The sequence below is a fragment of the Lycorma delicatula genome, chromosome 11, assembly GCF_047948215.1.
Source record: "Lycorma delicatula isolate Av1 chromosome 11, ASM4794821v1, whole genome shotgun sequence".
NCBI classification, from domain to species: domain Eukaryota; kingdom Metazoa; phylum Arthropoda; class Insecta; order Hemiptera; family Fulgoridae; genus Lycorma; species Lycorma delicatula.
This window is the reverse complement of record NC_134465.1, coordinates 81,586,403-81,599,722: the sequence shown is the minus strand read 5'-3', so window position 1 is coordinate 81,599,722 and position 13,320 is coordinate 81,586,403. Positions and strand designations below refer to the sequence as shown.

The 13,320-nt window shown below is 31.9% G+C and overlaps 1 long non-coding RNA gene across 1 annotated transcript in view; it reads left to right on the top strand.

The window, feature by feature from the left end:
- The window catches only part of LOC142332218 (uncharacterized), an 87,243-nt gene extending 74,355 nt beyond the window's left edge, over positions 1-12,888 (top strand). Inside the window, exon 3 of the long non-coding RNA XR_012758223.1 lies at positions 12,694-12,888. This is a non-coding gene — a long non-coding RNA (uncharacterized LOC142332218). The remainder of the gene's footprint in view (positions 1-12,693) is intronic.
- The last annotated feature ends 432 nt before the right edge of the window (positions 12,889-13,320 follow it).

Below are 13,320 nucleotides of genomic sequence, written 5' to 3'. Positions count from 1 at the left end.
ATGAAATATTTGGATCTTACAAGAGGAAGGCATATCGGTTCGAATCAGACTTCATCTCCTTTTATTTTCAATTTAAATATATTGATTTTTTAATAATTATTAACCTCTGATTGTAAAAAAAATAACAATAAATAATAAGTCAATAATAAAATTTAAAAAAAGTTAATAATGAAATAAAATTTTATGTACTTTTAAAAATCTATATATGCAATTTAATAGGAAATCCCAGTGGGAAATTCCCTATATATATATATATATAAGCCTATAATAATTATAACAGTTGTGTTAAACGTTACATTTTTTTTACGGCAAACTTTCTTTTTTTAAAAGTTAATTAAGTCATATATTTCTGTAGGCGACTAAAAATAACTCCTTTTGATTTCAATTGAATCATCTCTTTATAAAAGCTTTAAATTTTTTATATACCTATAAAAATTATATAATAAAAATAATTATTTATCCGAAAAAAAATTAATTATTATTAAATTCAATAGTTATTAAATCAGCTGACTTGGGAAGACGCATTCACCACTAGACCAACCCTATGGGTATCGCAAGAAAAAACTATTCTATTTTTGGGAATTGTATTTCGTTTATATATTATCCGACCAAAATAGTACAAGTTTCATTTAATTATGTCACCTAATATAAAAATATTTCATGTAGAAATTGTAATTTGTTGAAACTACAAATTCAAATTCTACATGAAGTATTCAATAATTATAAAACAGCTGACGATGGACAGTACTTCAAATAAAAAATTAACGAAAAGGTTTTGGTGTTAGAGTTTTGTGAAATTCATCTGCAGGTCAAGTATTAAAAACTTGGGCCATTAATTACGATTTTGAGGAGTAGTGAAAGACAAATTAAATTTTTTTCATTATCGTAAGAACCGATTGTTATAAATAAAAATATAGAATTTATTATTCTTAAGTCGTTTAATATAGTAACTATTTTTTTCGGTTATTGTCTTACTAAGAGGTGATTACACTATATAAACCTTCATTTGTATTCCTACGGTAACAAATAAGCGATGAACGCAGTTAATATATTTTTCTATTTCTTTAAGATTACATCCTGCGCTTTTATGTAGATATATACATATATATAAAAAGAGAAATTAAAGCTTTATTACAACTCTCACTTAAACTTAACATGTTTGCACATGTCACTAGTATTATTTAATGTACTATATTTATTTTACGAATTCATTTATGGCATTTATTTTTTTTTTTTTTACTAATATAAAGATGAACATCAAACTGATGGAGTAATGTTAAAACAAAGTAATTCGTATTTTATTTGCTTGACGTGCGGTTATACAACTACAAAGAACAGTTAATTAGTTACTTGTTACAAAAGTTAGGTAGGTATCATGTGTTGTCTATGAACAAAACGTAACATTAGACTGAACAACGACGGGGTGGGGAATGACTGAAAGCGCGCTGTCTACCGGATTCTTATTATACTGTTGAATTAAACAATGAGACGTGCGTGTAGTGTTACGTGTTTCTGATTTAATTTTTGTAATGTTTAATATGTAATAGAGTTTAATGTATTTTCTCGTTTTACGTGTGTTGTTGTTGATGTCGAAAATTGTTTAGTTTCGTTTATTTTTTAAAAATTTAATATATAAAATATTAAGTTTTATAAACGTTGGAAATAATGTAATTTTCTATAGACACAAATTGTAAGGCTGAATGTAATCAATTACTACTTGGCATTAACTCAACAGTTTAACTCTTCAGGTAATGTATGTTAATTTAACTCATTTCACTAATCAAAATTAAATTGAATAAAAAAATTTTTTAAAATAATCAGTTAAGAATAAAACAAAAAAAAAAAAAAAACTGTAAATTTTAAGATTAATTTGGTTGTATTTATGGTAACTTGGTACTTTGTACGGTTGAATAAGTCTAATATTTTACTACTTAACAAATCAGTTAAAATTTTGGTATTATTTAAAACTTTACTATTCAGATGCTAATTTGTAAGCTTTATCCGATTGCCGTTAAGTATAGCAACTTAATTGTTTCTGTAACTTCTATTATACTGTACATATATGCAAATATTTTGATTCATTATTAACGTAGTAATATATTATAATATTTTACGCCTAAAAGTTTTTACGTAAATTTCTTCCACAAGTCTTACTATTTCGTTCTTTCTTTCGTTTAATTTTATCTTGTAGATAATTGTGTGAACAAACGCACATTCAACCGCAATACCACTTGTGTATTCATATGTACAAGTCGGTACATATACAGGTTAACACGTGTATATCGCTGAGTTAGCTGGATGTAATGGAGAATCGTTGGCAGGAAGACAGGTCCGGCTATTCGGCTAGACCAAGTTACAATAATTTTATAGTATTCTGCAACATTACTTCCATTAATTTTAGTCGTGTCTCATGCCTGTTCCTCACTCACTCGATCTTTCTGTTTCGCACACGTTACATCATTCTCTTCTCTCTCATCATCCCGACTTCTATAGGAAAATTTCATACTCCGTCCTTTCTTAACTTGCGATACCTTCATTTAAAATCATAATATCAGTTTAACGCCGTATCTAACATTTACGTGACCTAAATGTTAAACCCCGTAGTAAATTTAGTAGTTTAATATAATGAGATAACTTAAAATTTCGTTTAACTTATACGATGTAATATTACTTCTCTTTCGGGACATACAGAGGATGTAAAACGTTATGTATATAAATAATAAAAACGTACATTTTTTATTTTTATTTTTTACTTTGTTGAAAATGCCTGCTTATAATCGAAAAATTCATTTTTTGAATAGCAGTTTAATATGATTTTGAACTGAACCTAAAAAAATTACGAAAGATACTAAAAGCTGCATCGGCAGCCTCTATCTTATTTTAGGATTATTTTACTACGCTTCAGACGAGATATTCGCAGAACATATAGAGATATCTAAATAGTTCAATTTTTGCCGGCCTCCGTATCGCGAGAGGTAGTCCTCGGCCTTTCATCCGGAGGTCCCGGGTTCGAATCTCGGTCAGACATGGCATTTTCACACGCTACAAATTATTCATCTCATCTTCTGAAGCAATACCTAGCGGTGGTCCCAGAGGTGAAAGAAAAAAAATGCAATGTATGTACGATAGGTTTCTGAAGTCCATTAAAAGATGTGTATAAAATGGACATAATTGAAATAACTTAGATTAATTCTCTTGAACTGTGCTATGTTAATTATATCTAAAAAAATTTAAATTTATAATAAAATGTAATATCTAGTTCGGTATATTTGCAAATATATTTTCATTAAAATTAACTAAAAGATTGAGCCATATTAATCTTTTTTTCACGTAATTTAATAGAACAATATTTAAATAGCGAGATGGTTCTGGGTTCGAATCCCGGTCAGCTACGGTAACTTTTCATACGCTATCGATTTTCACCGGGCTAATGACCGTAGCTGTTTATACTCGTTCTTTCTTAAAAAGAAAAAGTATATATATTTAAATATTTGTCGTTGTTTTTCGGAAGCTTACATAAACCTCGAAGTTTCAGTGATTTTAAAAACAACTCGTTTCTAATAATAAAAATAAAAATACTTTTTAAAACCCTAATCAAAATAAATTTGAGAAAATTATCAATATTTGTAATTGAATCTGCAATTCTAAACAAGTTTTCAAGATGGCTAGTCAGGATCAAAATTTGCTGTTTGTAAATTAAGCCAATTTTTAAGTATTTTTCTTAAATAATTAATGAACAGTAGATGTGTTGTTACGCATCAAATACGATTAACAAATTTAAAACTGTCCACATTCGTTGTGATCGGTGTAAATAAACAGATTTAAAACACTGCACTTTAAATAACTTACTCAGTGTTCCATATATTGTTTGCTATTGAATTGAAGGATTATTATTTAGCGATATCAAACTTAACAAGTAAATTAGAATAAAGTAAAACTGTACAATACAAGTACAAGTACCGGGCAAGTATTATTGTTATTAAATTTTTATTCTTTATTCATTATATATTGTTGGTTTTAGTTATTTCCAAAGAATTTCCATTTACGCCTGGTTTTATTGATTTCACATACCTATTATACGCCGTTCTCTCCTTGTATTGTATTTGCATGGGACTTGAGGTTCGATCTGTTTAAACTGGATGCATATAATCTGAAATTTTTTAATTAAAAAATATATATATATATATATAATCCTGAATACATTTTTTTTAGTTTAAAATTTTATTGAACGTAAAATATTATTATTAGTAACAAAATGTAAATAATTTAAAGCTAGGATAAATAAAATCTAACTGAAATAGATTTTTGTATTGAGCATTTTTAAAATTGCCTAAAATTGGTACCAATATTAATTAAAAAAAAAAAAAAAAAAAAACTATAATAATTAGTATACTACTTAATAATGCAAAGATTTGTACTTTAACATGGGCACCCCACTCTTTGGGCCATTCATCACGCGTATGAAAAAATTGACAAAAACATCAAATTTTTAACTTGAAGCTATGACTTTCACATAATCTTACATATCATCATCAAAGCTTGTTGTCAAATCCATTCTGAGATATCGTCCTAAAATTATTTTTTACCTTTTAGCACGTTTAATTGAAGAGTAATGTGTTTAATTTTTTTTTTAAATTTCTATATTTTAGTTCATTTAAAATAACACTGTTTTTAAAAAATTTTTTTTTTACATATTTTTTAATTTCTATTTCTTAGTCTTCATAAGTTTATACTTTACAGCTGCACTAGCGCACAGGTTTGAGCGATTATATGAAATTTGAATTTTTTTTCTCGGCGGTAGAAAAAATACGTTCATTCAATCTAATCGATTGAAACGACAATATCATGTTACGAATTATTCATGTTTAATGGATAAATTAAACACGAAATTCTTTCACTTAGAAAATATGCATGTAAACGAGGTTGCGTAAGTTCGAGAGGCATTTTTTTTTCAGTTAGCAACTTAGGGGCGTCTTAGAGACTTGTAAATATTGTTAAAATATGTCATTATCAGGAGCAAACCTGTATGAAAAATTACAAAGCGAATGGTTAAGCGGAAGGGCTTCAAAATTCGATCGGAAGGTTCCGTACCGTGAATTTCACGTATAGTCGAAGAGCGAGTTAATATAAGAGCGGTAAAAAATAACAGTAGAATAATTCATATTTTCACAGAAAACTAGTTACACTCAAATTTTTGTGTCGTACCTAATATACATGTAAACATGTCTGTGTGTTTGTACCGATATTTGTTGTGAATTATATGATTTGAAACGATCTAAATGGTTCTGTAAGTACGTATTTTTTACCATCTAAACTGCTTAATTTTAAATTTATTTGGATAACTTCATAATTTTTTAAGTAGTAACTTAAATCGAGATAATCACAAGTTTTAAACGTTTATTATTCGTGCAGTGATATTTTAAAACGCCGAGTAAATTACTTTCTCTAAGAAAAAAGTCAATGATTACACGACTGTCATAATTAATATTTACGATACGATCTTAAGCTTTTCTTTTTTGCATTGTTACTTTAAAAAAAAGCTATCCGTTCTGAAAATATAATACAAAATTAATTATTTCTATCTTCATAAGTAACAGGCAAGCGAGACGGTTTTTGTAGTCGACTCAAATATATTTATTCGGATAAAACTAAAGTTTTATTTTTCAGTAAGATAAAAACCCGTAACGTAAAACCGTAATGTAAAAGTCCATTTCCTCGACTTTCTTATTAGGGATTATGGACGAAAATTATTATCATTCGAAAAAGTTGAAAATACATAAATACATTCACGTACATCCTGACCCTCGTAGAGGAAGATCCCGGACGCCATAACACCCCTTACGTTCCTAGTCCTGATGGGCTTTACCGGAGATCGTCTTATAGACCCTCTGACTTTGATTACGTATCACAGTATTAGTTTGGCCTCTGTCGGGATACCATCGATGCGAATTCCTGGGCAGACATTTCCAGTGTTTTAATTCAACTTTACTATCCCTTTCGTTACTGGCTTTTCCAAATTTTTGCTCATCTACTCTTATTTGTAACTCTCAACTAATTAAATAACCGTTTCGCGGAAGCGTGATCCACGCGCCTAACTGAGTTATGGGAAATTTTGATTATATAACAGGAAAATGGTTATTTTGTGACCGAAGGTAACAAAATAACCGTTTCCCATAACTCAGGTTCAAACTAGACATCGTTATCTAATATATAAGATTTCATTCGAGTTTACTAGAAACATCTAAATTTTTATTCTTATACTTCTTTAATAAATGATTATTGCAACAACGACAGTTTTGTTCAACATATATCCAAATCCATCTCAGTCTGTCAAAGACAATTATGAAATCTTAACAAGAAACAAACACTAACTTACTCTGTTCTGATTCGTTTTTGGGAACGAGGAAACCTTCACCCTCCCGCAGTTTAGCTCCATCACCGAATTTCTAACTTATTCTACTTCTGTATTGAAGACGAATAACTAAACTAACGGTGGCTCGATGCCAAAACGCCTACCTTGGTGAAGTAAACGCCCAAACCGGCCCCTAGCCATCCGGGTTTCACTCTGTCTATTAGAGCAACAAACTCCTTTAGCCATCCTCTGCGAGGCCAGAAACCTAAGGAAGCGAGCAACTTTATTCTACACCCTTTGGGGTTTTCATTTGACAAATCTAAATTATAATTAATTCTCGGAAGTTCTCTTAACTATTCTAGTTCAGATTCGTATTTGGACAGACATAGAGAAAACGATTACTTATTTAGAACATTTTAACTTTCTTTTTCCCGTTTAGCATCCGGTAATTACCGTTTAGATAATACTTCGGAGGATGAATGAGGATGTTGCTTATGAGTTTCAATGAAGTGCATTCTTTTACAGTCTCAATTCGGCTATTTCCGAGATGTGTGGTTAATTGAAAAAACCCAACCGCCAAAGAACACCGATATCCACGATCTAGTATTTAAATCCGTATAAAAGTAACTGACTTTACTAAGACTTGAACGCTGGAACTCTTGACTTCCAAATAAGCTGATTTGGGAAGACTCGTTCACCACTAGACCGATCCGGTGGGTTACTAACTTAGAACAAAATGAGGTAAACTGTTTTTGTTATACAAATCGGTTACAGTTTTGAGATTATTTAAAATTTAATTTCTGTTAGACATCTAGTCATAGATATCAGTGTGACTTATTTGTGAAAAAGGATAGGGCTATATATGAAAACTTTACAAAAACTCTTCTGTTGTTACGCATCTGGTGACTGACGATTGGCTGCTAGATGGGAGAATGTTTAGGTCAAGTGATGGTTTAAATTTCGTACATGGAGTCGATGCATCGCATGATGTTACTGTTGGCGACTGTGAGGTACGTTTTGCGATTCATTATCTGTGACCTAGCAGAAGTTGTTTAATTACATAATCTGTCGCAATCACAATGCGGTGATGCATATAAAGCACAACAGATGCAAGAGATAAAATTGCTTTCGCTTTCATTAAGAATATTGATTTACATACGCGACCGGTCCCAGTGTTGAACAGAGCGAAGGTGTCGCTTGTACAGGTGAAAGATTTCCTGCGCTTTAGTGGGGTGGCCTACTCTGGGTAGAAGACAACGGGTAATCGCTTCAGCCCTCGCTTTCCTTATTATGCCCGGCGTGAAATGCTTTTTTCTTGAGAACGGCAATGCCGTTTTGCGGGACTTGTATCTCGTATCTTGTCGCATTCGATCCTTTGTTTACGGCAAATGAGCAAATGACATATATAAATGTCTATAATTATTTTATTGACTTTTTTTCATACTACAATTTCTTCCTAAGCAAGTAGAAATAAAAAAAATTATCGTATCGGCTGCGGTTCCTCTATCGCGTTTTAAAATAAATATCTAAACTTCAATCGGGTTTAATGTAATTCTTAATTACAAAAAATTGTTCGGCTCTTCTTATGCGATGTTAGGACAAACGGATAAAAACCGGCAAGTTTTACTTTAGTAAAAATCTAAAGCTATCGTGAAAAGGCCTTTCTCCTCAATGTATAGACAAATATAGCATGTTAACGATTTCTGGTAATAAAAAAACAAAAAAAAAAAAACGGGGTCTAAATATTTTGTTATTTGGATCGCTATATCTTACAAACATATCTGTACTAGACTTTCGTCTAGTCGCTTCCACTCTCGGGTACTTGTTGCACCGCAACACCGACTTTTGTAGAAATGAATTTTGAAATCCACCACCCGTCCATTTCTGAGCACCTTGTTAGTTCATTATACCGATTAACAGACAAATCTTTATCTTAATAAAGAGAAGGTATTCAAGCATGTCCGGACAATAAAAATCTCCAACTCGAACCGACAACTAAAGTCTTTAAGTGGCCTACAGGGTAAGATTATGCATTTTCATTCAGACGAATAACAGCCATCGAGAGCAGCCTGCACCGTTTGATTTGTTTAGCATCCTTCAATTCATAATAAGATTCTGATATCGCTGCAGTCTCCCAAGGTCCATCAATTCTGTTATTAGATTCTTTTGTTCCCAAAATGTTGCGACAATCGTTTTTCAGTTCAATAATATCATCTGAATCTGTACGGCTCACTTCTCTCTGATTTTCTGGCGTCATGTTTCTCATAATATTAGTATGAACATGAGATTATCATCTACCGATTTTAGTTTCACTGTTCGCTTGCTCACAAAAAATGAATTATAAAACACAGAATTACAAGTTGGAAACGACGATATCATCGTGTCTTTCATCGATTGCTTCTTTACCAGCGCTAAACAGAATGAAGAAGCGTTTGAACAAGTTATTACATTATAAATTCCTGATCTGTGACTTCTGTGTTATACAAGTCGTGCAAGATATATAAGTGATAACATATAAAGTTGATTTCTTTACGTTTATTATGACACGATATAACCGTTCGATGCGATGAACAGAGTAAAAAGACTAATTTCAGGGCTGAATATCAGCTATAGTTTAGTCGGCTTCGTGCTGGTATGCAATAATTTTTGAGGGAAAGGCATCAGAAAAAAAATTAAAATAATATAAAATTAAATAATATCATAAAGCTTTACTTAGATAAGTTTTAAAAAAATCCTTATCCAAAGAATAGTAAAATTTTTTCGATATTTTACTTAATAAGACAGTTACAGCGATATTTTGTTTTTTCGAAAGGCCCTCCCCCATTTCCAGTCCCATGATCCGATTTTGGCCGTTAACGAACTAGACCGAGATTTTCTGACGGGTTAGTTTTAAGGAACAATTTGAAAAATTACGGCAGTTATCGTGTTCCCAAGAAATTAAAATATATATATATATATATTAAAAGAAGAGACAGACTTGTAGGCCACATACTAAGGCATCCTGGAATAGTCGCTTTAATATTGGAAGGACAGGTAGAAGGACAAAATTGTGTAGGCAGGCCACGTTTGGAATATGTAAAACAAATTGTGAGGGATGTAGGATGTAGAGGGTATACTGAAATGAAACGACTAGCACTAGATAGGGAATCTTGGAGAGCTGCATCAAACCAGTCAAATGACTGAAGACAAAAAAAAAATTATAAACTTTTGAGTTGACGCTGGTTTTGGGGTCTGAAGCTGTGAAACGCCAAGATATGTCGAAATTTTCCTGAAGTCAAATCATTGTACCCATTACAATACGTAGCTATCTTTTGAAATCTACTTAAAACATTAGATTGCAGAAAAATATACTGAAATAAACCGTTTTGTAATTCGTGGGGTTGATAATTCATTCGCTTCGAAAAATAGATAGTTTTAAACGATGTGTTTCGCGACACATCGTTTAATTTCGCTCTGCTATTCAGGAACGGTGTGAGGATGAGTTTTGTAAGCGGCATCCTTAAGATATCCCCCCACAAGAAAAAGTCAGGAAAGGATAAATCAGGAGACCGAGGGGGCCACAATCCCTTCGAAATCAATTGTCCACGAAAACACCCATACAAGAAAGTCGGCTATATGAGCCGTAGCATTTTCCTATTAAAACCACGTGTAATCTATCCGGTCTGGAGGTATAGTGTTTACAAATTGTTGCACCGTCTGTATGTAGCGCTCATAGTTCACAGTACCGGAAAGAATGTATGAAGTTTCGACTGCTGATATTGCACGCGAAACTCCCATTTTTTGTCCGCGGAGAGGAGACTAGTGCACCGATGTGGATTTCCGTACGCGAGATGCGTGAATTCTGTGCGTTCATGGTAGTTCCGTATTGCTGGAACCGTGCCTCGTCGGATCGAAACCGATCGTCCAATTCATCCCCGTCCGAGTTATGACGTGAACCGCTGACAGAAAGCTACACCTTTACCAGTGTCTTCAGGTAACGACTCGTGAACGACAGCAATTCTGCGTGAACGCATCTTTAAACGCTTGCTCGATGCCGTGCGGGCGTTACCAAAAAAGATCAAAACGGTTAGATAGACGTAGCACAGATTTCTTGGCACTAACAGAATATAAAGCTTGCACGTCGATCGACTTTTCTGATGCTACCGTTTTCGGTCGAGCGCTTTTGGCTGCGTCTATCGCATTCCCTGTCTCTTGATTCTGCCGCTTGATGGAGAACTACTTTTCTGTGAAGGCGTTCTGGGTCTGGGCGTAACTGGCACATCTAATGTATCGGGAGGCGACGAATATATTCTGCTGCATTTTGTAACCCGTTTTATCTGATTAAACTTGCAGCTAAAGAAGAAAACATTCTTCCGTGAGATTGTGTCGCTCTTTGAACCGTCTGTATTTTAAATAAATCGGCGCTAAGATTTTTTAAATCGTTTGATAATTTATTAAAAACGGCAAAGTAAACACGTATTAAGTATTTTATAAAACTTTACGCTTGACAATTATTAAATATGTACTATACTTATGTATATTGAATTTTAAAGTATAGTAAACCTCTTTACGGTTTCCCTAAAAAGTTAAAACAAATTTTCAAAATGCATAAATAGGCTGTTAGAAAATTGTTTGGCGACGAAAAATATGAATCGTGTAGAATGATATTTAGAAAATGAAATATTTTTAGTTATCCTTGAGTTTATATTTATGAATGTGCATTCTTTTCCAAAAATAGTCCCTTTTTAAAAAAATAACAATATCCATGCTATCAAATCTGATAATAGAACTCTCTTTTTCTGTTTAGCTTCTGGAACTACTGTAAGGTATTACTTCAGAGGATGATATGTATGAATGTAAATGAAGTGTAGTCTTGTACAGTCTCACATCAACTATTCCTGAGATGTGTGTTTAAATGAAACCCAACCATCAAAGAACACGGTATCCACAATCTAGTATTCAAATCCGTATAAAAGTAACTGCCTTTACTAGGGTTTGAATCTTAGAACTCTTGACTTCGAAATCAAATGATTCACTATGATAAGTTCACCACTAGACCCCGACCGGTTAATGCCGATAAAGAACTTCTTTCTTTTTCTGTTTAGCTTCCAGAACCACCGTAAAATATTACTTCAGAGGATGAATGAGGATGACGTGTATAAATGTAAATGAACTAAACTCTTTAAAGTCTCTGGTCAGCCGCTCCTGAGATCGGTGTTAATTGAAACCCAACCACCAAAGAACGACGGTATCCATGATCTTGTAATCAGATCTATAGCCGATATTAGAACCGGTTTCATGTAACTCAGCGCAATACTTTGGCTTACGGCAAAGGGCCTTATGCTTCTGTTGCGATTTTAAATAGATTACCAAATCGTTTAAAAACTTCTCCCGACAATTTATTTTAAATAGAATTAAAAGATTTTGTTTTACTAACACATAATATTATTTCTGAAAATGAAATTCTAAATAATAATTGAAAATGTTTAAAAAACTCTGAATTTTCTGCACCTTATTCAGCTTATTATTAATATGTACGTAAATATGGAGTAAAATAATTTTCGTTATGCCTTCTAAATTGTTAGTTATTTTTTATACTTTGTATCTCCATTAAAATACCATAACATTATTTCATGGTTTTATTTTTTGCATTTAGGCCGACTACAAACCACACAAATGTCATTTCTTCCGCTTTCTTTTTCATTTCCTTCAACATTCTTTTGTTCTTTATATATGTTTGGCATTTATTTTTTTTGACCGTTTCACTTTCGTATGTCTTTTCCTTCATCGCACATTTTTAACTCAATTTTACGTATTTTTTGTCAGATTAGCTTTCTATCTTTCGTTTCCTGTTCACGGATCCCTAAGTTCTGTAATTCTTTTTTCATCGTTGTAGGTCCCAAAGTCGCTCTTTTGTTCACAGATTTTAATGAAAATCTGTTTATTTAGTCGCTGTTCGTCCATTCTGTACACACGACCCAGGAATTTCAATCTCCACTTTCTTATTAATAAACTTAAAATATAAATACATGTAAACGGTTATTTTGTGACGCTAATCTGGATGGTTTTACCTTGGCTTTCTACGATTCATCCGGCAAAGGCTGACACAGTTCCTTTTCTTTTTACACGGAATAGTATACGAGTACCGTTTATGAAATCATCTATTATAATGTGTTTTTATGAATCGATCAGGATAAAAATTTTATTTATTTATGCTTCAGTTCAACAGAGGATTATTCCGTCTTTTTAACAAAATTTCTACAAAAAAACCTCCTTAATATTGCATAATTACAATGCGCGTGTTAAATCTTATAATTCACAATATATTACAAACAAACTGAATTATAATCTTTTTTTTTCAGATATGTTTTTTAAAGAATGTAATTTAACTCATCTTAACGATTGCTTTATTACAATGTAATAATTCAGATGAGGATATTGCAGTCTGGTATGGAATTGATATATTTACACATCGAGGGGGACCACCGAGGTCCGAGGGGGACCTCGGACATTTCTTTAGAAATTATATTAGAAATGTTATGATGCCTGTATATCAACATCCACTAGCTATTATTAGGTCAGTAATATATTTGTTTTTTATATTATTTACTACGTTTTTTCTTAATTTTTACGTAAATATTAGAATTTCCTGTTTAATTATATTATATTTTCTGTAAAAGACCCTGAAAAAAATATTTTAATTTTTTTATACTGTTAACAGCCTATGATTATCTTTGTCATTATTTAGTACTTCTCTTCGTTATGATACTTTTCTATCATTTTTCTTAAATTGTTCTCATATATATATATATATATATATCTTGGTCTATAATTTTGTATCCTATTTGAAAGCTTTAATATATAATAATCAGAAACATCTTACAAACATGATGTTACTATCATATTGACGCACGAATTAATTTTATTCTTTACGACCGACTATAATAAACATAATAATTTTGATTATGGATTATTTGAATTTAAATTAA